This window comes from Ananas comosus, linkage group 3 (assembly GCF_001540865.1).
Source record: "Ananas comosus cultivar F153 linkage group 3, ASM154086v1, whole genome shotgun sequence".
Taxonomy (NCBI): Eukaryota; Viridiplantae; Streptophyta; class Magnoliopsida; order Poales; family Bromeliaceae; genus Ananas; species Ananas comosus.
The window spans coordinates 7,509,868-7,536,417 of record NC_033623.1 but is presented as its reverse complement, the minus strand read 5'-3'; the positions used below and the strand labels follow the sequence as shown (position 1 = coordinate 7,536,417).

Here is a 26,550-nt window from a genome sequence, read left to right as displayed (position 1 = left end):
CGATGGCAACGAAACTCCTCGTGCGCTCCAACGAGGGTGTCCTCTAGTCTCCTAGTACCCTAGAGGTAGAGAAACATGCGTCACACGAACGAAACGAACCATCAATAGCTCAATCATTAAGCTAATCAAGTATAGGTGAGAAGAACTCACCTCTAGTGCAAAATCTCCTCTAAAGCTCCAAAATGAAGCTAGGGCTCATCCAATCCAACCTAATGGAAGCCTCTAATCCGATCAATCTAGCTTCAAAAGCCCTAGATTCAAAATGCCCAAAATAAACCCTAATATCACAATCTAGGGTTTCATCTCATGAAATCCAATGAAACTCAAATCTAGAGGAAGATAGTGTAATGCTTACCTCTTAGAAGCTTCAAATCAAGCTCTAAATCCTTTAAATCCCAAGATCTATCCTCCACTTAGCTCCAAATCCAAGCTTCTAGCTCCATCAATGGTGGAGAAGCATAAAAGAGGAAAGAAAAGGGATTAATCCTTCAAAATCTAAGCTAGAGGGAGATTAAAACCAAAGAGAAGCAAAGATAAGCTCTCCTTACCTTGCTCCCTGCAGTGGCAAGCTCAAAGAAGAGCCCTAGGGGCGTGGGTGCTGTTATAGTATTGCTACAATAGCAAAAACACCCCTGCAGAACAAACTGCACGAAATCTGCCTCCTTGTACCGGTACACGGGCTCTTGTACCGGTACAAGGCCGACGAAATTGCAAACCCGAGGCTCGGGTCGCGCGGTCTGCGGCTCTGTACCGGTACAAGTCCGATGGCTGTACCGGTACAACCATCAACCCTTGTACCGGTACAAGGCCAGTCTTGTTCCGGTACAAGCCCTGCTGCAGGCTACCCGAGAGCTGTCCAAAAATTCCGATTTTGGAATTTTGGTGCCAAGTCCCACTCCAACATCCTCGGGATGCGTGCCAGGGGTCGGGACACTATCAACGATCCTCCAAAAACTGTGGGAAAGCTCCAAACACAGATCAAACACTCGAATCTTGCGATTTGCTAAGATCCAGTGTATTACACCACCTGGTCTAAGGAGAGACTCGCTCAGCTATATCTGGATGAGATCGTGAGATTGCAAGGTATACTGATTTCGATCGTGTCAGACAGGGACCCGAGGTTTGTTTCACACTTTTGGAGGAGTCTTCAGACAGCTTTGGGTACTCAGTTACATTTCAGCACGGTGTTTCACCCACAGACGGATGATCGGTCAGAGCGGACCATTCAGACTCTGGAGGACATACTGAGGGCATGTGTCCTGAACTTTGGAGGAGGGTGGCATCGACATTTGAGACTGGCTGAGTTTGCGTACAACAACAGCTATCAAACGAGCATTTAGATGGCTCCATTTGAGACGTTGTATGGGCGCAGATGTCGATCCCCTTTGTTTTAAAGTGATGTAGGTGAAAGGAAGACGCTAGGCCTGAGATTTTACTAGAGGCTGGGGAAAAGGTTAGAGCAGTGCGACGACACCTTTTGATAGCCCAGAGCCGCTAGAGGAGCTATGCCGATACCAAGAGACAAGACTTAGAGTTCCAGGTTGGAGATCATGTGTTTCTGAAAGTCTCGCCGTCAAGAGGCATACGCAAATTTGGAGTGCGTGGAAAGTTGAGTCCACGCTTTGTTGGCCCTTTTGAGGTGTTCGAGCGAGTTGGGCCAGTTGCTTACAGGATTGTTCTACCCCCGTGGCTAGTCGGCATCCACGATGTTTTCCACGTCTCGGCTTTGAAGAGATATGTTTTCGATCCCTCTCACGTGATTTACTTCACACCGCTAAAGCTTGGCGAGAACCTGAGATATGAGGAGCGACCGGTGCGAATTCTGGCTCGTGAGACGAAAGAATTGCGCAACCGGGTCATCCCTTATGTAAAGGTGCAATGGAGTAATCACGAGGAGCGGGAGGCGACTTGGGAGCCGGAGACAGTGATGCTAGAGTCCTACCCCTACCTGTTTGATACTCCGGATTGAGGTATGAATTTAAGTTTCGGAGACGAAACTTTTTGTAGTGGGGAAGGATGTAGTGTTCCTGAGGTTTGGATAGGATTGGCTATAGTATTAGTGACTGGTCGATACATTTGGAGAGTGTCAGACTGAGTCAGAGTCGTTTCTGCACGAAATGGATGCAGAAATGGACTCGGCGCACTCAAATAAACAAAACTGGAGTTTTGCCAGATTCGGGTGCCCAGAACTAGATTTGGTCGCCCAGAACTTGAGTGCTGGTTTGAACTGAACTGGAAGCCAATTCGGATCTTGGTTTCGGGCGCCCGGTTGTAGGTCCGAAAGTTCACCTCATGAATATCGTTTAAGCTGACGCATGGCTGGTGGTAGGTGAGGTCCGCCGGGCTAGAATATGGGCGCAGCAGACTGCAGGCGGAGGAACCGACCAAGAGGATTGGTGTAGCGTGGAGGTTTCGGATGCCCAGAAAGGGGTTTTGGGCACCCGAAAGTGCGCATTCCTGCAGGTGTAGCAGGTTTGTAGTGTTTGTTTATGGGGCTTATTTTATCCTTCCAGCTCACTACAAATAGCTAGAGTTCAACCCTAGTGAACTCTTTTCATCCTCTCTTCACAGTGAAGGCTTAGATTGCATCCAAACTCCTTAGCTTACTCCAATTTCTCCAAATTCCACAAATTGAAGCTTGAGGACTGTAGTTCCAGCAGAATTCCAGCAGCAACCGCCGGCGTTTTGGCTCGTGTGCAACGTAGGAAGCTCCGTTTTCCATGAAACTTGGTTTGGTGGATTCAGGACTCCAAGAGGAATTCGTGGAGCCCATTTTGATAGATTTTGGTTGAGGTTAGATTGGTTGATTTTGAGTTTTACTCTGCTGTTGGTGGTTTTGGACTGATTTTAGTTGTTTTGGTGTTCTTGATGCAATCTTTGGAGGAAGCTGGGTTTTGGATCAGAGGGTGATTCTCCATCATAGTCTACTGGATTTGGAACCTTCCTCACCTGAATTGAAGATTGCTAGGTGAGTTTTGACATTGGAGTTGTGAGAAAATTAAGCTTAAGTGCTGAATTTTAGTAGATTGATAGATTTTGGTGATTTTTGGTGTTTAGATCTTTAAAGTGTTTTGTTGCTGGTTGAGGGTGTGTTCGGCTGAGGCTTCCAGCATACTCGTGACCTTATTGCTGCCGTGGAGTTGCGCGAGAGGTGGGTTAAATGTGATGCTTACCGAATTCTGCTGATTTCCTTCTAAGTTGATTATAGTCAACATGTATACGTCGTTTTGCTTAGCATATTGTAGTTGCTCGATTCATTGGTTTAGCATGATTAAAATCTGAATTGGAGCCTAATATGTTAGCTATATATATATATATATGTTGGACTTGGATATGACTTAGGAGAAAACCAGCGATTCTACAACGTCATATGTTTAAACTACCAGATTTAGCTCTAGGAGCCGTAGTTTGATTGTATCACAACAGTTAGTAGGTGGTGGATACCCAGAATAGTGTAGAATGTAATTACGCTCGTGCTGGGATGCCGAGCTTATTTTTACAGCAGTGTTTAGGCTGTTCCGAACTGTCGGATGCCGTTGAGGTTGACGGTGGACCCAGATTGCTGTTTTTTGCATCAGATTATGCCGAGGGTACGTGAGTTTAGTTGTTAGATCAGTTGGACCCTATTTACTTTGATCTTAGCCTGTGAGAGCCTGATTCAGCTCGACAGAGATACGCTTGTATACTTGGTTGTGTAGCGCCCACAAGTGCCACTCCGGAGTCGGGCTTTGTGCGTTTGCGTTTGTGTCGTTGTGTCCTGGTTGGACTTGCTCTCCACGGACTGTTTAGTGTGGAGGTAGCTGTATAGCTTCGACAGGCGGGACGGGTGTACTCACAGTCCCTGGGACGGGTATATTTATAGTCCCTAGTGAGTTTGGATCAGCTTGTTTCATTCTACAGATAGTAGTGTCGAATCATGATAGTGTAGTGGTATATAGCTGTAGATTGTTTTCAGTTTTCTTACTATCATTTAAGCATACATCTGTAGACTTAGTGGGCGAGCCGTTGAGGTCGGTAGCGGTACCCACTGAAGACTACTTCTTTTTACAGTAGTTCTCACGCCTAGTTGTTGTAATCTTTTGCAGAGCCTTCTTCTTCGGTTGCTGCTGCTGCTACTGATTCAGATCGTGGAAAGGGAGTCTCGAGTTAGATCCCTTCCCAGTTGCTGCTGATCTAGAGTATACCAGCTACAGGTAGTGGTAGTTTTGAGTTCTTATACATACTTGTTGTATCTCGCTGGAGCAAGCGTTTTGTACACCTGGATGTTATGTATGTATAGTGAACTTCTATTTTTATTTATGTTTTGTTCCTTTCTAGCAACTCTATACTACTGGTCGTAGTATTGTACGATTGCAGGTACATGTACAGCTTCGCTTCGTATACAGGAGAAATTTCTTTGTACACGCCGGATCTGTTAGCGTGTCCGAAAAAATGAAGAATCGGGAGCGTGACAGCGGAGGCAGTGCCGCAGCTCTCTGTAATGGGCGGCACGATGCCCCCTCTTAAAGCACCTAAAACAGCGTCCCTTAAGGAAAGGGTTGAGAAGAAAGTTGGGTGGGTGGGGAGGAAGGGAGGGATTAGGGCAGCGACTTTCTGGGTCGAGAGGGGAGAGAGGCGAAAGGGAAGTGGGGTCAAGATTGCATCCTTGAAAGAGAACCCGTGACGGACATGTGACTCTCCAAGTGAAGCAGGGGCAAGGTTGGAAAAGGGTGGGGGCGGAGGGTTGCAAGGGACAGGAGGGGGTGGAGGGTTACGAGGGGCAGGTGGACAGGGATAACTAGGACCACCGCGTCGGGGAGGATAGTAGCGGGTAGGGAGACGGTGGGGAACATGCTTGCCCATTCTAATTTAGCACATGATATTTTTAGGGTCCTTGAATTTCAAATTTACATTGAAATTTTAAATGAATATGATTGCAAGGGTATTATTGAATTGAAATAGTATAAACTTTGTTGCCAGGATTACCTAAATCTATGAGATAAACCAAATACAACAATCTTGCCTGTGCAATAACCCGCCGTTACGTTACTACACTGAACCATAATCTATGATACAGCATTAGTAGTAATCTGGTATGCAGGAATCAAATTTCTAGTTATATTGAACTAATTAGAAATATTGTATAGCACGAACGAAACGAGTCCCATGTATTAACTTATTCAGAACATTCTTTTGATCTGCTCGATCAAGAAGTATATAGTATTTGACAAATGAGGCAAATTATTATTCATTATAAAATAGATAATTTGATAAGTGAAGTATTCTACCGTACTGTTGATGCCAATACCTTTAAACGAGTAAAAAATTAAACATCTAGTTTCCAATCACATGAGAAAAATGTTATTATTGGATATTTTGTTCTGACATCTAAACAAGCCCTCAAACGCATCATTATTATCATCATTGATGCGTTTGAGGGATACTAGATATTTGAAAAAGTTCTGGATCCTTGATACCTTGGATTTGTTCCCTGTTAAGTTGTTTTTCTGTTCTCTCTAGTTACATATCATAGAGAGATAATAGCATAATCTCAATATTTAGGGATAGCAAATTCCTTCTGCAAGATGATCGGCCTCAACTATTATGGGATGATTTATTCGTTTATACGCACCTTTTGATTTAGAAGGATCTAGTTAGTCAACAATGTTTAGGTAGATATGTCAACTTTGTCACAGTGGTATATGTTTAGGCTACTTTTGGTACGGATATAAATAAGAACTGCTAATTCCAGAGATAAATACAAGTTTCAGATATAAATAGGGAATCAGATCAATTTTGTGTTTAAATGAAAATTTGGTTGTTTTTTAGAATAAGGTAAATAGTATTTGGATGATTATATTGGAACAAGAGGAATAAGAGTTATAATTTTAAATTAAAAATCTAATTAATTAACATCAAAATATTAATTAAAAATAATTTAATAAATTAATAAATTCATTAACTATGAATATTGTATAAGATAATAAAAATATATTAATTAATTAATTAAATATAAAGTATAATTTAAATTTTTAATTAGTTAGTAAATTATTTAAGTTGGATAACTAGTAAAAAATTAATTAGATTAATAGAAATATTAATGGTTGATCAATATAAATATTTAGTTTATGGATAGACAAATTAAATTATTAATAATTAATTAGCTAATTAATTATATATAATAAATTAATTAATTATTTTATTATTTAAGCAATGAATAATGATTCAACTATATTAATTAGATTAATTAATAATTTAATACAATAATTAAAATTAATTGTTTCTACTTGGAAATAAGTTTTGTCTAGAAAAAAGGATGGAACAACAGTTCAAGCCCTATACCGGGTTATACCGACTTATTCCAGAAATCCGAAAATAAAACTATGCATTTCAAATGCCAAACACAGCGTTCGAAAACCAGTAGGAAAAGAAGAATTTATTTCTCCTCTTGTACGAACCAAACGTGGTTTTTATGGACCAAGTCCCAGTGGGGCCAATCCCTCCCCATTGAGAAAAACATCTTTTGACTACAACACCCATCCAATCTATAATTTACGACTAATATTAGAACAATTTCATAGTTTGAACCAGCAAATGCAATAAACTAAAATTTACGGATTACAGCAGAGAAAAGCAGGACGCAGAAATTAATAATCAATTTCATCTCTGGTGAGTGGTGAGTTATCTCTATATCAGATTTTTCAAAAAAAAATAAAAAAATAAAAAAGAAGAAAGTATATTACTGGGGCATCAATATTATCTTATATATATATATATAAGCATTAATACATAATTTGTTCTTATTAGTATAAGTGTGACATGTTGAAACATATGGCTGGTGAAACAGAAAGATGATACAAACTTATCAATGTATCCAAATAACAGTGATACATTTATACAAATTTATTGCTGTATCCAAAAGCAGCTATATATTCGACGACGGTTTTAACTCTTCGACTCTGCTTGGCAGTCCGATGCCCCTCGATCTTCAGTCACTACATCAATTGACTTGGATAGATCCAACTTATAGATATAAATGCGACTCAGAGCTAAGAATAAGATGAAATTAATAACACCGAGGATTGCAAGAAACACATAGTAGTAGTCCAGGCGCGAGGCATTCAAATTGTTCAATATCCACCCCTTGCCTCTTCTTTTCGATATATTCGACACGAATGCAAGGAGAAAACTACTGAGGAAGTTCCCGACACCGTAAGCTGTCAAAGAAAATGAAGTCCCCAAACTCTTCATGCTTTCCGGGGCTTGATCATAGAAGAATTCTATCTTCCCCACCACTAGAAAAGCATCTGCTACTCCCATGAAAACAAATTGAGGAAGTAATATGAATATGGTCAGCGGAACTTGGCCCCCACTTCTGTCTAGCCCGTGACTTCTTGCGACGCTTAGCCTTTTCTTTTCAATAAAGCACGCAGCGAGCATTGTGACGATGTGGAGGAGTAACCCGAATCCTATTCTTTGAAGGAGCGTGATCCCCCTTGGATTTTTCGTCCACAGTTTCATGATCTTTACAAAGTAACGATCGTAGAGAACGACACAGATGAGCATGGTTAGTGTTACGAACGCTCCTAGGCTTGCCGGAGGGATTTGGAAGTGACGACCCATGTGTCGATTTAGAGTCGTGCCTTGCTTGACGAAGAGGGTATTCGTCTGAGAGATAATTGTGCATGGAATGAACATTGTGACCAATATCGGAAGCATTCGCAGAATTTGTTTTGTCTCCTCGACTTGTGTTACGCAACACAAGGACCACTTGGTGTCAGAACCGCCTTTAACGGCAGCTTTGTTCAGGAACCTGAAATCGTTTATGAAAATTAGTAACTTGACAATGTAATTAGTATAAGATCTTAATAGAATGCTTAATTTGCGATGTTTGTGAATAGTATAAGATCTTAGCATTTTTGTCGTAGTAACTTGACAATGTATTAGTATAAGATCTTAGCATTTTTGTCGTAGTTTGTTTCTGCTGATTTTACCCCTTGACTCAACAATTCAAGTTTACATATTGGTGCCCTCTTCATCATTAATATTAAGAATGCACCATTTCAGAAATAAATAAAATCTTACAAACCTCATCGAGTTGGTCGAATCAATCCTAAAGTTTCTCTTCTTCTCGTAAACGCCCAAATCCAGCTCATGGAGTTCCTTCGGGTCACTAGGTAACTTAAGCCTCCATTTCTTTGCTGCTGCAACTAATACCCTCGCCATCTTAACGAACGAACTCCCTTGTGGCACTTTGTGCCTATAAAATGGTGTGCCGACCAAGAAAATCGCCACCGAGATCACTAGACCAATTGTCGGAATACCATATCCAATTGCCCACCCGACATTGTCCTGCAAGTGAGCGTCCCCAGGAAGATGCTAAAGAACCACCAATTGAAGAAGGAAAGTTTGTGCATTCGTTCTTTAGCATCGAACTCGTCGAATTGGTCCGCACCGATGGTCGAAATGTTCGGTTTTGTTCCACCGTTTCCTAGCGCAACTATGTACAATCCAGCGAAAAATACGCCAAGTTGTAGTGTTGAAGCTTGCGGACAGCTTTCTTTGCATGGCGGTGGCTTCAGTGCTGGTATAGAAACTGCTAAGGTTAACAAACACATGCCCTGAAGCAGAAAACTTGTTAGTATCGAGCATTTAACGTAGAAACTTCTAAGTAGTACTTTTGAGTCAACTTTGGAGGACGAAATATATTTGAGAATAGTTTATAAGAATGAGAAAAATCGTGATTTATACAGTTAAATTTTGAAGGTATAATTAATTAAATGTTGAAGGCAGTAAAAGGCTGCTACAAGGAAATGAACAATTTTAACAAAGAGAAAGAAATGTGTAAATAATTTAGATTGTAACTTAAGGCCTTCAAAGAGCAAGAATGCCAAGCTATCGAAAAGGAAATAAATAGGACCGAAAGTTGCATTGCAGTAGTTTGAAAGTTAAATGTAATAATACCCACAAGGTCCTCTGTTTTAATTTCCACGTAGGAGCTAGATACATGCTGTTTGAGTTTCGCTTTCGTGTTAGTCCTTCTATATTGGAACTTGTTTAGCGTAAACATCGTTTGCCTAGTATTTTCATATCCATACAATATGTGAAATGAATAAATTGGGCAAATGCCACGCTTTTCTCCTTTTGCTTCGTCCCCTCATTCTATCTTTCTTCTCCTCTTTTGTCCTCTCTTCTCTCCGGAGTGGCTTTGTCGTCAACGTTGAAGGGTGGCACCACAAGGACATTACAGAGGTTCAACCTAATTTTGTTATATCTCATACTTACTTGAGTTTCAGCTTTTGAAGTCATGCACATGTTTTGTACACCAAAAGCTCCAACAGAAGAGTTGAAAGCACTTCTTGGTGGCACCTAATTGCAATGATGCCAAGAGTAGGTTTGAGCTGTTGAGAATTCGCAACCTACTCCCATACCACTGGCTGTAAATTTTTGGAACTCATTCACGTACTGATTGTTAGGATTTCGCAACAAAAGCGTCCAATCTGATTTTTACCATAAACCTTTATTCTCACCAAGAAATAATCAAACAGCAAAAATATAGGTGAAATAATATTTACTAACTAAGAAAAGAATTACAATTGTCTCCTCTTTTACATAAAATAGTTTCAACCCGAGCTTTCTTTTTGAATTTCACTAACTCTTCTTTTGTCTTCTATATCATGAGAAGACTTTCTCTCTTTCCCTCTCATATACACCCGTGCACCTAGTGCATGCTATAGAAGGAAACAAATCTCAATCATATTCAATAGAGCAATCTAATCCTCAAAATAGGAAAATAAATGCAGCAATGCCATAGAAAGAAACTATTAAAATCACCCCAACTTGTAGGGAAATTGCTTGGATCATCCTATAGAAGGAAACATATCAAGCTGATAATTATTTGCCATGTGCCTTACTGTTTTTTCTTGTAAATTAGTCTTTAGAACATTCTCTCATATATATATATATATATATATATTAGGCTACTATACTATCTATATTACCGGAGCTCCGGTACTATAGTCTTGTTTTCGATCTTAGTGTCTTCAAATCAACGATCCACACCGTTAAATATGATCTAGCCTATATGAAATTCTTAGGAATAAATTTTTTGTTTTTTTCGATATCGTTTACTTAGTAAGTAAATCATGTCAAAATGAACAGTGGAAATTAAATAATCTTTAAAATTTGAGCATAGAACTTTTGAATTCAAGATCAAGAATGTTGACCTTGATTTTGATAGTTTAAAGTATTTTCTATCAAAATTTGAATAAATTTAAATTCTTCTACACCGTTAAATTACAAACTTGCCATAGTAGCCATTGAAATTTGACAATTTTGAAACGCTTTGATCATAAAGTAAACTATGTCGAAAAAATATAAAATTTTATTCCTAAAAACTTCAAATACCCTAGATCAGTTTTAACGGTATGGATCATTGATTTGAAAACTCTAAGGTTGAAAACAAGACTAGTACCGGAGCCCCAATATTATAGATAGTATAGGAGCCTAGCTCTATATATATATATATATATATATATATAGAGAGAGAGAGAGAGAGAGAGAGAGAGAGAGAGAGAGAGAGAGCTGGGCTGCTGTGCTCTTAGGAGCATGGAGGCCTCCGTGCTCCTGGGCCGTTTTCGATCATGGAATTTCCAAATCGACAATCGGCTCCGTTAAACTTGATCTAGCGTATTTGAAATTTCTAGAAAATAATTTTTGCGATTTTTCAATATCATTAACCTAGCAATCGAAATGATTCAAAATCAATAATTTTTAATGGCTAAAAATAAAAAAACTATAAAAAGTGGTGATATAGCACTAAAATTTTTTATCAGAAATATTGATATTGTTATAGATAGTATAAAGAATTTTGTATCAAAATTTCATTTGATTTGAATACTTCTACACCATTAAACTTGAAAACGGCAGATATCAACCATTAAAAATTATAGATTTTGAATCCTTTCGATCACTAGGTGAATGATATCGAAAAATCGCAAAAATTATTTTCTAGAAACTTCAAATGCGCTAGATCAAGTCTAACAGAGCCGATCGTCGATTCGGAAACTCCATCATCGAAAACGGCTCAGGAGCACAGAGGCCTCCGTGCTCCTGAGAGCACAGCAGCCCTGCTCTATATATATATATATATATATATATATTTTCGAGCTTAGGTTTCACATAATCTGCTACTACATAACTTGTATAGAAATATATAATCATCCAAGCCTCAATTCAAGTAGTTTAGAGAACTTACATACCAGCCTTACCTCAGGTTTTCATGTTCCAATCCTGATACTTAGCTCAAGTTTCATTCTCCCAACAACTATTCACAAGTATACATACATATGCATACATATAGATGCATTATAGGGAAATTATCATTATGCAATTGAATTTCTGTCAATGTAAGGAACATGTGAACAATAGAATATGGACATAGAACCCTATGAATGTGTGAATTTATTGTGGATTATTGTGGACCATGACAATAGTGAAGTTGATGACATTATGACTAGAGAATTGGTTAGCATCGAGATTGGAATTGTAAAACTAGCATAAAGAGCTAGTTAGAGTTAAAGTGTGGCATTGTCAATGTATCCTCTAAGCGAGGATTGTATCATACTCACATAGTCTGTTCTTAGCTTGGCGGTGGTCGCTCCACCCAAGCAGTGCACTCCGGAGTTGTCACACGATGGGCTAACGTACTTGCCCATGGACTAACGTACTTGTCCAGCAGACGGTCCCGTCGGGTTAGTAGCGGAATTCTCTCCGATATTAGGGATTTTATAGTGAGTTATAGTTAACCAAATGGTTAACCAGTTTGATTGAGTAATAATGATTAACAGCATGCATGCATCAATTTCATATGGTAATTACTGTTGATTTCAGCTTTGTACAGGCATTGTAGTAGTTACATGTTATAGCTGGTTACTATCTAGTCTCTTTTTTTGCCTACATATGCCTAAATAGACCTAGTGGGTGATTCGGCGAGGTCGGCGGCCGAACCCACTGGGGACTTTCAGTAGTTCTCACCCCACTAACCATGCAGGTTCTAGCTCGTGCGGGGTGGATCAAGGATCGTGGTATGGACAGTGTTCCATAGATAGTGGACATCCATTGAGTATAGTTGTACCTTATTTATTTCATCTGTTTATAGTTGATGAAAGTAAATGTAAATTATTCATTTGAGAGATGGCAATGTATATATTGGAAGAATGAATGTAAAAATTATGTAAGCTTTGTATTTGATTTAAAGTAATCAAGATACAATGTATGAATGCTTTAGTTAGTTTACTTACACTTGCTTGTGTTGCTTGCCCTCGTGCAAGCCATATATATTGAAATTTTTTCTGGGCATTTCTTTATACATGTTTGTTGTTGTTGTTGAGCCTTGGGCGAACAGAGGAGGTTCTGTTCGTTCGGCGTCTGTGTACGGGCCCGGATCGACCAAATTGGCGATAGACTTTATCTGTCACGTCCCGCTATCGTTAATTTGGTCGATCCGGACCCGTACACAGATGCTGAACGGACAGCACCTTCCCTGTCCGCCCAAAGCTTAACAACAACGAGTACACGTATAAAGAAATAAACAACTCCCAGGATAACATTTCAATATACATGGCTTGCACGAGGGCAAGCAACAAGCACAAGTGATAGTAAACTAACTAAACATTCATACGTTGTATCTTGATTTCTTTAAATCAAATACAAAATTTACATAATTATTACATTCATTCTTCCAATATATATATATATATATATATATATAGAGCAGGGCTGCTGTGCTCTCAGGAGCACGGAGGCCTCCGTGCTCCTGCGCCGTTTTCGATGATGGAGTTTCCGAATCGACGATCGGCTCCGTTAGACTTGATCTAGCGCATTTGAAGTTTCTAGAAAATAATTTTTGCGATTTTTCGATATCATTTACCTAGCAATCGTAAGGATTCAAAATCAATAATTTTTAACGGCTGAAAATAAAAATCCTATAAACAAAATATTTTCGATCAGAAATATTGATTTTGTTTGTAGATAGTATAAAAGAATTTTGTATCAAAATTTCAACTGATTTGAATCTTCTACACCGTTAAACTTGAAAATGACAGATATCAACCTTAAAATTATGAAATTTGAATCCTTTCGATCACTAGGTAAATGATATCAAAAACGCAAAAATTATTTTCTAAAAACTTCAAATGCGCTAGATCAGTCTAACGAAGCCGATCATCGATTCGAAAATTCTATCATCAAAAACGCTCAGAAGCACGGAGGCCTCCCGTGCTCCTGAGAGCACAGCAGCCTGCTACTACTAAATACTAATATACTATATATATATATATATATATATATATATACTTATCTTGAAGAATAATAATAAATAAATGTGTGCTAATCTTTCAACCCAATATTTTTATTATATGGTATCAGAGTTACAAGCCTAACTGGCAACATACTCTGCTATGGAAAAAGAGAATCCTGCAAATAATAGTCCTCCTCACGTAGCCTCCACCTCTTTACCACAGAATACAAGCACCAGTCTTATCTCTATCAATGCAACAACGCAATTGCCTCTTAAAATAATATCTTTGAATTATCCGTCATGGCGTGCACAATTTAATGCGCTTCTCTTTTGGCTACGATCTAATGGGATTTGTTGATGGTGTTAGAGATTATGCCTTCTTTTTTTATTGGTTTGGTCCATGCACCGGGTATATGCATGGAATAAAGGAAAGGATCTCATGAGGATTTTTTTTATTGGTGGATCCTAATTTAAGTTGGAGTCCTGATTGAACTAGGATTGGTTTCCATACAAGATTACATTGAATTAGAGTAGGATTGATCTAATCCATCTCTATATATATACATGCATGTACCGCTTGGTGAGAGCGGTGGAGGCCAAATTAATTAGCATCCCGGCCTTGTGAACCGTACGGTTCTTGGAGGGTGCATGAAGCTTAATTAATTAGCATACAGTGAGGCTAATTAATTAAGGTGGCCGGTTTCTCTTGAAGCCGTATGGCATCAAGAGAAGGGAGGTAGCACGCATGCGACGGATTGAAGTCGGCGGCGGAGTGGCGATTCTCGACCAAATTGCCTGAGCGGTTCGGATGCTTATGCTATCCTTGGCTTCGTCCTTACTCTAAACACAAACTTGACTCAGGATCCTGTTCATGCATTTTTATTGGCTACTCTCTTGCGCAAAGTGCCTACAAATGTTTTTTGACCCAACTACTAATAAAACATTTATTTCAAGGCATGTAGTATTTGATGAATCTCAGTTTCCTGCTGTTTCTATTTTTTCAAAAGCTTCGCCTTCAAATTTCGAGCATAAACTTGACTCATGATCTTGTCCATGCATTTTTATTGGCTACTCTCTTGCGCAAAGTGCCTACAAATTATTTGACCCAACTACTAATAAAACATTTATTTCAAGGCATGTAGTATTTGATAAATCTCAGTTTCCTGCTGTTTCTATTTTTCAACAGCTTCGCCTTCAAACTTCGAGCCTTGTTCCATGACCCCAGTACCTAAGTCATCATGCCAGTCCAATATGCATCCAATGCATTTAGCACCACATAAGATCTTTCCTATTGAGAGCAATCCCACAAGGCCACAAGCTCAAACTCTTCACCATTAGCTACCAACTCTAATCCTATACTTGTTCCACCAACAGACCATATCTCTCACAATCTAAATGATCATTCTTTAAACCTTGAACCTTCATCCAAAAATGACACCTCACTACTCTCCTCTTATTCCATTAATACTCCTAACTATTCGCCTCCACCACCACAACGGACCCATCGTATGGTTACACGATCACAAAACAACATTTATAAACCAAAACAAGTCTTTGCCACCACCACACATCCATTACCTCATTTTCTTGAGCCCACAACTATCTCTCAAGCTATGAAATATCCGAAATGGCGAGAGGCAATGTCCGCTGAATTCAATGCCTTAATACAAAATTGCACATGGGAGCTCGTTCCTGCAACGTCCTCCCAAAACCTTGCAGGTTGCAAGTGAATATTTTCATTCAGTGTCGTTCAGATGGAAGCATCGATAAGTATAAAGCTAGACTCGTTGCGAAATGATTCCATCAATGCCCTAGCATCGATTACAAGGACACTTTCAGTCCAGTAATTAAAGCAACAACAATTTGCTTAGTCTTGAATATAGCTCTTGCTAAAGGGTGCCCTACTCAAGAATTAGATATTAACAATGCATTCCTTCATGGTGCTCTTCATGAAGAGGTTTACACGCGACAACCTCCTGGTTTTATTGATATTGATTGGGTGCACCCTACTCATGTGTGTCGTCTTCGTAACGCCATATATGGGATTAAGCAAGCACCACGTGCACGGTACACTGAGCTTAGGTCTTTTATCACTGCCAATGGGTTTGTTCAGTCTAAATCAGATGTGTCGTTATTCATTTATTTTTATGATGGCGTCATTATCTATTTGCTAGCATGTGTGGATGATATTTTGATCACAGATAATAATGTCGCCGTCATCTCTAGGTTAATTCATGCTCTATCCAATAAATTTTCTCTAAATGACCTTGGACCCCTCTATTATTTCTGGGTGTTCAAGTGATTCCTACTCCGAGTGGGATCTTTCTTTCGCAACATAATTATATTCGCGACCTACTTGACCGAGGAACTATGTGTGGTGCTAAGCCGGTGTCAACACCAATTTCTTCCACTCTGTTGGTTCTCAATGACGGCTCATCTCCAACTAATGTTACAGAATACATACAACTAGTTGGAGGCCTTCAATATCTCTTCCTTACTCGACTCGATATTTCCTTTACCATAAATAAATTATCACGGCCTCTAATATCTCTCCCTTACTCAACCTGATATTTCCTTAACCATAAATAAATTATCACAATTCATGCATGCTCCAACTCAAAGTCATTGGACTGCATTAAAATGTCTTCTTCGTTATCTCAAGGCTATTATCTACCATGGTCTTCATCTCAAAAAAATTCTTCACTTCATCTACGACCTTTTCAGATGCTGATTGGGCTAGTGATCGTGATGATTATACCTCCACTACTGCCTACTTAGTGTGTTGAGGCCATAATTCTCTCTCTTGGTGCTCTCGTAAGCAAAGTTCCTTAGCTCGGTCATCAACAAAAGCAGAATATAAGGAGGTTGCTGCCACGGTGCCACCACAGTTGAATTAGTATATATGAATACAATCCTTTCTTCAAGAACTTGGTATCAAGATAAACAATCAGCCAACTAATATATTGCGATAATGTTGGCGCTACTTATCTTTGCGCCAATCCAGTATTCCACTCTAGTATGAAGCATATCGCTATGGATTATCATTTTGTTCGCGATCAGATATCTAAAGGATCACTTTGGGTTTCTCATATATTATCGTTTGATCAACTTAGCTGATGCGCTCACCAAGCCACTCTTCACCAATCGGTTTTAGCTTCTAAGATCCAACATAGGCATATCCGAGGATTCCGCCATCTTGTTGTTAGATTATAAGGTTGCTTATTAGTTTATTATTTATTTGTTTTGTTGAAAGGTTGTGTACCTTATGTAATGGTATGTCCATTTGTAAGGTTGTGTCTTTTGGTTTAGGGTCATGTCCTTTAGTGGAGTGATGTCTACTTTCGTGAAAAGTTGCGTCATTCATGCTCTATAAATAGAGGGCATGTAATTTGTTGTTTAATGCATAAAATTGTACTACTAAGTTCTTGTGTACTGAGGTTCAGTCATATTTAATAAATTCGGTTGTTCTGGTTTTAAATATTTTATAGTTTTTTATATTCTAGCCCGCCATCATTTGGTATCAGAGAAAAGTTGCCAGAAAGAAACTCTGTTAAAAAAATTGCCAATCAACTTCTCCAGACCCAAATCCCAAAACCATTAAAAGACAATTACGAGAATGGGTGCATTCAAATGAAAGCACTTCCTGGTTCTCAAGACCTTTGAAAATTAGTTAAAACTGGGTACCAAGAATACACAGAGCTAGAAGAGCTGCATTAATTATAGCCCAACGAAACGATTTGAACGAAGCAAGAAAAAAGGACAAAAGGCTCTTATCTATCTTTTCCAAGCAGTAGAAGAGTCGACGTTCGAGAAAATTGCAGAAGCAACTTCGAGGAAAGTGGCATGGGATATTCTTGCTGCCATCTTTAAAGGAGATGACAAAGTGAAGAGGATTCATCTATAAAAGCTTCAGGTGGAATTTGAAGCAATCCGAATGAAGGAGTCCGAAAGTGTCACGGACTATGCTTCTTGCATTTTTGTAATTGTAAACCAAATGAAGCAAATGGAGAAGAACTCGATGATGAACGAGTTGTAGAAAAGGTCCTTCATTCTTTCACATCAAAATTTGAGCATATTGTTGTCGCCATAGAAGAGTCAAAAGATATCAATACACTTTCTATTGACCAATTGATAGGATTCCTCCAAATACATGAGCAAAGACTACGAAAGGTGTCTGAAGACGAGTCGACTGAGCAGGCTCTTATGTCAAAATTGAAACTTGATAATAGAAAAGGCAAAAATCGTGGAGAAGATTGAACATCCAATGTTGCAACTCACGACATGGATATGGACCAAAAGGAGGCGGGCTCAATAATAATCGCCAAGGAAAAGTTAAATGATCGAGACGAAAGATGTATCTTTATTGGTTATTGTTGGCATTCGGTTAAATCAAATCGGGTGCGCCCATGATTGGGCTCGATCCGATCGTTATTATGTTATCTAATTGGATTAGGATTAATCTCGCTTTTAAATTGGAAAGCTAATTAGAGATGAATTCTAATCATATTAGGATAACAATTAATAACCGATTTGATCTTATCTCTTACGCTATTAGGATTTTGGAATCCCTTATAAATATGCGGGCGATCCCACATAACATAATATATGGAACGAAAAGAAAAAGAGAATAAGAAACAAAAAGAGAGAAACCATATCTTCCATTAACCTATTATTCTAGAGGGACTTGAACGGTGGATTTGCGATCGTGCTCGTTTGTAGTTCGATCCACCGCGAGTTCAGGGCGTTCGAAGATTTTCAAGGACGATCCGAGGACACGTAAATCAATCTCTCCAATCCGGCTCATCGCGTTGTAGCGCGAATCGCTTCCGCAAAAAGGTATGAACGAATACTTCCGCTGCGTTTTACAGTTATAGTAAGCATTCTTTTTTTTTTAATAGATAGATAAACTTCAAAAAATCATATCTTGAGATTTAGAACTCCAAATTTTGCAAGAAATATATCAATAGAAAATTTATGAGGAACTCTTCCAAATCATGCAAGTTTCACAATGGGATATGCATCACGCATCAAACAAGCCACCAGCAAAGTTTCGATTTAGGGTTTCGTTTTTCTCATAAAATACAAAACCAAATTAAATCAAACTTTGTAAATTTAATCTACAACATAGGTGTTTCAAGATGTGTAAAAATCATGCAATAATATTCATCCTAGCAAAATCCGCCATTAACGCCCACAAGCATGCAAAAAAAAATCTGAACGATGATAGATTTAAATTTACGGATGCAATCTCGTTAAAGAGTTAATCTAGGACACAAAATCAACCTAACAAGGCTCTGATACCAATGTAGAATGCAGCGGAAGTATTCATTCGTAACTTTTAGCGGAAGCAACTTGCGTTAGAACGCGACGAGCTCGGATCATAGAGGTTGACTCACGTGTCCTCGGATCGTCCTTGAAAATCTTCTATCGCTCCAAACTCACGGTGGATCGAACTACAAATGAGCACGATCTCCAATCCACCGTTCAAGACCCTCTAGAATAATAGGTTAATGGAGAATGTGGTTTCTACGTTTCTTAGTTTTCTTGTTCTCTTTTTTATTAATTATTTTACGTGAGATCGCCCGTATATTTACGAAGGATTCCAAAATCCTAATAGGTGCGTAAGAGATAAGGCCAAATCGGTTATTAATTGTTATCCTAATATGATTAGAATTTATCTCTAATTAGCTTTCCAATTTAAAAGCGAGATTAATACTAATCCAATTAGACAACATAATAATCGTCGGATCGAGCCCGATCATGGGTGCATCTGATTCGATTTAACCAAATGCCAACATCTCCCACTCGCACATAGCAGGATCGATACTATCGTAACTACTTCCTCAACATTACACCACTATTGATTATCCTAGAGGGTCTTGAACTGTGGATTGGAGATCGTGCTCGTTTGTAGTTCGATCCACCACGAGTTTGGAGCGATAGAAGATTTTCAAGGACGATCCGAGGACACGTGAATCAACCTCTACGATCCGGGCTCGTCGCGTTCTAACGCAAGTTGCTTCCGCTAAAAGGTACGAACGAATACTTCCACTGCGTTCTACATTTATATATCTAATATATAATTGTTTCTAAAGAAGGATCTATCAATGTACACGGGGCTTCCTGTGTATACGGCGGATCTGTTGGTGAGCCTGGGTTCAGCTTGCACCTTCCTTAAGCTGGAATTTCAAGTTAGTCTAATTGAATTAGAGTGGATTTGGAGATGCAAGCTGAAATTCAGATTTCTAATGGATTTTCATCAACTTTCTCATCCAATTCTCCTATCTGAACTACCGATTGTCCTTGGCGCAAGTGACAAAGGGCTTGGTGGTTGGTACCCGAGGTCCCAAGTTCGAATCCTAGTTGATTCACATTTCCAGCTAAGTTTATTTCTAAAAGAAATAAACGAAGCGGGTAGCATCAAAAAAAAAATTCTCCTATCTGAACTTTTAGCTACAAAATTGATCAAGTTCTTGTGGGTGATCTAGTGATGAAGAAGTTTGTAGACTTACTCTTCAACCGAATTTGAGGTTAGTTGAAATGTAATTGGCTTTAAGCTGAAATTTTTGGATGGAATTGTGAAACCAACTTCTTTTCCCAACAATTTTCTTGAGTGGACCTAGAATTTCTTGGTTCTCATGCTCGAATTGAAGCTAGAGAACTTGGAGAACATCCTATTCAGCTAATAGTAAGGTAGTGTAAGTTAAATTGTAGTGAATTTCTGAATTGTTAAGTGAATTTTAGCATTGAGGAAGTTTGATTATTGGACTAACTTAACTTCTTCCCTGAGAGTTTGTGGAGCTTTCTTGGCTTAATCCCTACTGGTTTCAAGCTGAGGAGAGGTATATTTGTGATCAATTCCCTGCCGTAGTTGGATTAGCACCCGAGGTGGGTTGAATTTATCGAAAATGACGGATTATCCATTATGTCAACTAAAATTCTGCATGCTTGCTAGTTACATCTTTAAATCTGAAATTTCTAGCTTGAATCTTTGAAATTTGCATGCGAGATGTTGAATTCCTGTTCTAGAACTCCTCAACATGTATGTAAAGATTTTAAGTGCTGAATTGAACTAGAAACATGTATAGAATCTGCACTAGACCACCCCGATGCTTTGTTGTCAGTATTTAGCTTTGTTAGTTATTTTTACTTGTTTTTCACTCTAGTTAACGTTAGATTTTATTGGGTTTTGGGTGATTTAAAACTTGTTAGACCTCTTGAGCAGCCCAATACTTGATGGCCCTTGCCTGAGAGCCCAACTAAGGTTTTCATATGTGAGATTTAGTCCCACATTAGAAACTAAAAGTATGTTGTTGTTATTTATATATTCATTTATTCTCAACCTAGTTGCTTAGGAGAAAATGAGAGTTATGCTCTCGACTAAACACACGCATGCGCGCACGGCACGAGCACGAGCCGGACGAGCGGTGGCACGCGGTCTAGGCATCCGGGTTATTTTATTTTATTTTTTATATTTTGGTTTTATCTTTATTTTTATTCTAATCCTTGTGGAAATCCTAATCCGTATCCCATATAATCTTAGGCTTATCTTGCGCTACACGGAATCGACACGTTGAAGCAAGATCCTTGCCTTCGATATATATATTGGACGAGGTTGCATGAGTTCAACCTGAACCTAGGCGTACCTAAGAGCAAAACCCTATCCTCTACCTCGCTTTCTTCTATTTTCTCGCCATTGATCTTTTGCACTGATTTTCGCCAAGCTTTCTAGTATTTCACTAGATCTCCTAAAGCTTGTTGGGTTTATCTTGCACCACCTTAAAAGTGTGCTGACAGGGTGGAACGTGGACGTTGTATCGTTTGAAGTAATTGCCGGAAAGCCTCGTACGTGGAGGGGCAATTTCGCTTCTAGGACAGTGCTCTGCACGCCTCGATCCACAGGCCTTTTTCTAATCCTTTTCTTTCCAGTATTTATTATTTAATTTTTTTCGAAATTTTTCTAAAATTAAAATTAAACTTTCGAATTATTTTTAAAGAATATTTTAATAAAAGATCAGAAAGATTTTCCAACAGTTAAAGGGTAGCGACCATACAGATTAGCGTAGGATGACTTTAATTAGACTGAATTGTATAATAAGGTGTTGTCTGCATTGATGGTGTCTCAGATTATCGAGTTTTGCATTGGATTGTGCTTAAGGCACATGGTTTACAGTTTGATGATCTGATTGATCATTCGCATAAATTACAGCTTGCATGAGCTAGATTTGAGCTTGATAGAGACTACGGTTGTTGCTCGGCAGGGTAGCTGTAACGCCCCAATAGTTCCATATCAGATGGGATACTGATTCCGATCAGTTTATATGAGGTCTACATGCTAATAATAAAAATAGGGCTTAAGCATTTTGGGCCGGTTGTTTAGGCCCAACGAGTTATTATTCCTGGCGGGTCGGGTCGTTGCAATTGGTATCAGAGCCAAATACTAGCCAGAAGTGTGAGAACTAAGTGCTATGCGGGGTAAAGTGCTACACCAACGAGTTTGGTGGGAGCCACCTCTTGAACCCGTAGGAGCCACCTCTAGAATCTCACATCGCCTGGTAATTCTGGTCCCGATCTGTTTGTCTGTGATCAGGTTTGAACCTGACGAGGACGTCAGGGTCTAAACATGGGGAGTTTGTAACGCCCAATAGTTCCATATCGGATGGGATACTAATTCCGATAAATTTATATGAGACTTACACTCTAATAATAATAATTGGGCTTAAGTATTTTGGGCCTTTTGTTTGGACCCAACGAGTTATATTGCTGGCGGATCGGGTCGTTGCAGTAGCTCCCCCTAGTGCCCCTTGGAAGTGAGGCTTTACATGTTGGTGTTACAGCAGCCCCTTGGGCAACCCACATTTGACCGGCTACCCTCAAAAGTGGTGCCATGGTAGTAGGCTGGCGTAGGTTTGACCAGACCTTGGAGGCGATCGTTTGGATTAGGTTTGGATAGTGAGTACCGGTAGCTAGTTGATGCATTTACTTACGTCTTGTCATTTCATTTTGAGTATTAATAGCATCGAGGCATTGTACCTATAGATTCTTTTCAGCTTTTATTATTTCCTATTCTACTATTTACCTAGTTCTTTACTTTTCACTCTCGTAGACCTAGTGGGTAGGTCGTCGGTATCGGTGATGATACCTACTCAGGAGTACTTGTTTTAATAGTTCTCACGCCATTTGCTGCTATTTTTTTTTCTTGTAGAGCCTTCCACCCCTGTAGTTACTTCTGATCGAGGTAAAGAAATCACGAGCTAGTTCCATACCTACCCATGCAGTTCATGCTAGAGGAGCATCCTATAGAGGCCACTTTTGGAGAGCAGATCTGTCTACATATTTATATTACTTTCAGTTGCGAGAGGTGATTTTGTACTTGGTAGGGAGGTGTGACATGTACTATTTTTTGTGCTGATATATGTACAGTGCCCAATCAAATCAGTTGGAGGTTCGTCGTCACGCCATTCGCACGTTCACATAGGTCTTTCGTCGATGTTGGGGGGACGAATGCTTAGGGAATACGTGCGCACGATATGGTACCAATCCTATGCCGGATTTTATCAGGTCGACCTATCATGAAGACGGTCGTGTTGATCAAACCGACGAAAGGATCACTACCATACCGTTAGCACGTAAACACCAATTTGTCGTCATTGGAGAAGAAGAAGAAAGCGGCCATGAGGCAGTTCCTTCCACGCCGTTGTTGTTGTCGAAGTCGTTGTCGGAGAAGAAGAAAGAGGAGGTCATGAGGCCTCCTCACACACCGTCGTCGTCAAAGTCATCACCATTGCGCCGTCTTCGTGCCTTCAACTCTTTTTCTTTTTTCTTCTTTTTTCTTTTCTTTTTGTTGGTCTGGGAGAGGGGACCCTAACTCTCTCTCTCTCTGTACGAACCAGAGAAGGAGGAGGGGCCTCTCTCTTGGCGCCTCTCTTTTTTTTTTCTTTTTTTTTTTTGAAATCTCCTTCCAAAATATCGAATCCCTTCCCTTGAATTTCATGGTTCAATTTATAGTGATTTTTGGACCTCTTCATTTTGTGGGAAATAATTCAAAAAAATTTGAAAATTAGACAATAATATTTTTCTTATCTCTTTCCTCTTTAATACCTACTCCCCTAAGGAAAGTACCAATGAAATCACAATTCATTTTTTTCCTTCTATATATATCCTTAATTTGAATTTGAATTTTTTTTTAATCTCAAATAAAGTATATCCTCAATTTGAATTTGAATTTTTTTGTTATCTCAAACACTAGTTCTTTACTTTTCACTCTCGTAGACCTAGTGGATAGGTCGTCGGCATCAGTGATGATACCTACTAAGGAGCACTTGTTTTAATAGTTCTCACGCCATTTGTTACTATCTTTTTTCTTGTAGAGCCTTCCACCCCTATAGCTACTTCTGATCGAGGTAAAGAAATTGCGAGCTAGCTCCCTACCAACCCGTGCAATTCATGCTAGAGGAGCACCCTATAGAGGCTACTTTTTTAGAGCAGATCTGTCTACATATTTATATTACTTTCAGCTGCGAGAGGTGATTTTGTACTTGGTAGGGAGGTGTGACATGTACTATTTTTTGTGCTGATGTATGTACAGTGCACTATGTTTAGTTTTTAGCAGTTTTATTTTAGTTTTGATATCTGTTAGTTGTAGCCTCTAGAATTGCTTGCAGCAACTTCTTTCACCTCATGTACACGAGGCTTCCTGTGTATACCTGTGTATATGGTAGATCTGTTGGCGAGCCCGACTTTCGCTCTAAGTCTAATATCCCTTTCCTATTATCTATATGTGGTGATAGTAGAGGAAAGCCTCAATTTGGTTTTCACTTTTTTGGTCAAATCAATAACGTCATCTGCTATGACAAAGTCGAAAAGCCCTAATTCATCAGTACATAGCATCAACGAGAATAAAAAAAGAGAAGAAATAACATAAACAACTAATTTATGCGATTAGGCCACTGTTCTATGTTTGGGGGTGAAGACAATGTGAAGATTTAACTATAATTGAAAGTGGATTACAAAAAAAACCTCTCTCCAAAAACCCTGATTTCCAAATACACACAATGATCTCTCTCAATTCCCAAAAACCATGGAAACAAAGGTATACATTTATAGGCAGAATAAAAAAGAAAGAAAATCCTGACACAAACTACACGGATCCACAACATAAAATGGGCCCAATAAGACACATCTAACAACTTGTTTTATTATTGTTTTTTTATTACCTTTTAGCTGTTCTTTAAAGAGCAGAAGAAGCTTCCTTCCGATTAGCTCAATTTATCCATACTATCTTAAATTATGAATTCTCATCAAGAGCTATCTAAGTAAACCGGAGAAATGAAAATAACTCTCAAGAACTTGGATATGTTTATCTTCTGAGTAATCTAGTAGGCAGGGAAAAGTGGAAGCAACAAACATGTAAAAGTATATGAGCAGCTAAATGAATGATGAGAAAATAGTACGGTGATGAAAATTACCAACAAGTAGATGGCAGATCCGATGACAAAGGTCCAATACCGTCCGAGGTAGGCATCAGCGACATATGCCCCGAGTATTGGCATCAAGAACACGGTGCCCGCCCAGTTGGTCACGTTGTTTGCGGCATCGACAGTGCCCTGGTGCAGCTTGTTAGTTAAGTAGAGCACCAGGTTGGATGCTATGCCATAGAATGCCATTCTTTCAAACACCTCATACACTGCAACATACAACAAGTAGCCCACAAACACTTTAACAAATTAATAAGACTGAAAACTAACAATTTACCTACATTGTGTAAAAATGTTTAGTTACCTAGTTTACTGTTAACGTTCAAAACCCAATATAGCCCTTTGTAGATAAATTGAAGAACCAACTCACGAGGAAACAAGTAGAGAGGGCGAGTTTAGCCTAGCTAATTCTACGTCTACTTTTATAGCTGCAATTACATGTAACAAACTGCTTAACAATTAATAAAAAAAGACCGGGGCTTCTGTTATAACGGGGAGCAGAAAAGTGATTCGAAGCTCAAAAGTAAAAGCTCCAATGTACAGCTTCTAGTTCTACTACAGATACAACAATTCTCTGACAGTATTGATGAAATATATAGCAATACAATTTACAACTGAGCCAAACTGATTCATACATACTAGCAAGTCAACACACAATCTGATGTGATAGAGACTTGTTGGACGCTTCAATTCAAAATATATGTGAAGAGTAGAGTTGAATTGGGCTGCTTTTAGAAAAGCAAAGGCTTCTGTGCTTCACGTTGCTTTCGATGCATGGTGGGAGCTCCGAAACGAAAATCGCTTTCACTAGATTTGATCTATTAATATATGAAATATTTAGAAAATAAATTTTATGATTTTTTGATATCATCTACTTAACGATCGAAATGGCTCAAAATTAATATTTTTAATTGTTGATATAAGTTGCATGCAATTTTTTTGCTGCAAAAATATTTAAATCTGGTCTAACTTTGAAAGAAAATATTTTATCCTAAGATCAGAACTTCTAATCTAAAATTTTAGTGTTGTATCATTATTTTTTGTGTGATTTTTATTTTCAGCCGCTCGTTTTGAAATCACTCGATCAAATAAATAAATAAATAAATAATATCCAAAAATTATAAAATTTATTTTCTAAATATTTTATATATTTTAGATCGTGTCTAATCGAACAGATTGTCTATTCAAAATTTTCATCATTCAGAATAAAGTGAATGTACGAAGACCTTTGTGCTAGGAAAGGCAACCCAGCTATCCGTGAGCTTCAAAGAATTATATAATAATACACATGAAGTTCCTCAACAAGTAATTAACTTTTGCACACAAAGGCTTGAGAAATATTGACAAATAATAATGCTGAAGAAAAAGTATTACATACGCTCATTTTAAAAGAACTTTTCAGGGGATATAAAAGCTAAGAAGCCATTAAATTAAGCAGTATTACCTACAATGAAGGAACAAGCAGTCCACCCTCCTCTTTTGCACCTGAGAATAGGGTTCCCTCTGAGGTCCACAGACCCATCTTCAGTATACTCCCTTTGTGCGTGCTCACTCTCCAAGTCCTCTACCATGGTTTCTACAAGCCTAGCTAGCCAATTTGGACTTGGAGTATATTACTTTTTGGATGATTTTATAGCCCAAATCCGCTGGGATTTACGGAACTGCCCTTCATCTCCTACTACTAGAGTGACAAGACCTTCTTTCGCTGTATATTTGACTTTTATGTGGGCCGGTTTATTTTTGGATTTTGTTGGCTACACACTCAAACAGATAGGACCCAACTCCTTTTGTCCA

The 26,550-nt window shown here is 38.8% G+C and overlaps 1 pseudogene; it reads right to left on the bottom strand.

The window, feature by feature from the left end:
* On the bottom strand, window positions 6,719–26,372 carry LOC109708025 (annotated as a pseudogene).